The sequence below is a fragment of the Grammomys surdaster genome, unplaced genomic scaffold (genome assembly GCF_004785775.1).
Source record: "Grammomys surdaster isolate TR1022 unplaced genomic scaffold, NIH_TR_1.0 341, whole genome shotgun sequence".
In the NCBI taxonomy this organism is placed as follows: domain Eukaryota; kingdom Metazoa; phylum Chordata; class Mammalia; order Rodentia; family Muridae; genus Grammomys; species Grammomys surdaster.
This window is the reverse complement of record NW_021604760.1, coordinates 2,909,406-2,910,237: the sequence shown is the minus strand read 5'-3', so window position 1 is coordinate 2,910,237 and position 832 is coordinate 2,909,406.

Genomic DNA, 832 nt, shown 5'->3' with positions numbered 1-832 from the left:
ACATGGTTTCACTACGCAGCTTTGGCTGGCCTCAAACTCACCGATCTGCCTGCCCCTGCCTTCTGAGTGCTGGGATCAAGGGTGTACACCACCATGCTAGCCTTAGACATTAAATTGAAAGTGTGTGTGTGTGTGTGTGTGTGTGTGTGTGTGTGTGTGTGTGTATACACCTGTGGAGCTCAAGACAAGTCTGGACTCAGCTATTGTTCTCACGTTCACATGGGTTCAGAGGCTTTCGCAGGAAGCACCTTTACCTGGAGCGAAATCACCAGTGAATTTCAGGAAAGGCTTTTGATGAATGGCACTTGCTGCATCTGCCATCCTAAAGTAAAGAGACTATATTTTTAAACATTTTAGCCTTGGGTTCTAATCGTAGGTGACATGTCTATCTACTACCGAAAACACCTGTGAACAGAATGTATTAAGATGTTTTTAAAACTTCTCAATGCAAAAGCTGACACTCCTAGAACACTCCTGTCAGTGCCCTCCCACGGTCTCTGCACATGCTCAAGCACTTGTGTAACACACACAAGAAAGGTGAGTGTGAGCTGAGGGGGGTGAGTTTACACAACAGTAGCAATATATATGATTTGGGAGTGATGCTGCTCACCATTGCTCTCTTCAGACACACATGAAAAGGGCATCAGACCCCTTTGCAGATGGTTGTGAACCACCAGGTGGTTGCTGGGAACTGAACTCAGGACCTCTGCAAGAGCAACCAGTGCTCTTAACTTCTGAACCATCTCTCCAGTCCAAGAACTGCTTTAATGAATGAACTTATAAGGTCACCTATTAGGTGTGTTGTACAAGACCACACAGACTCAAAAGCTAA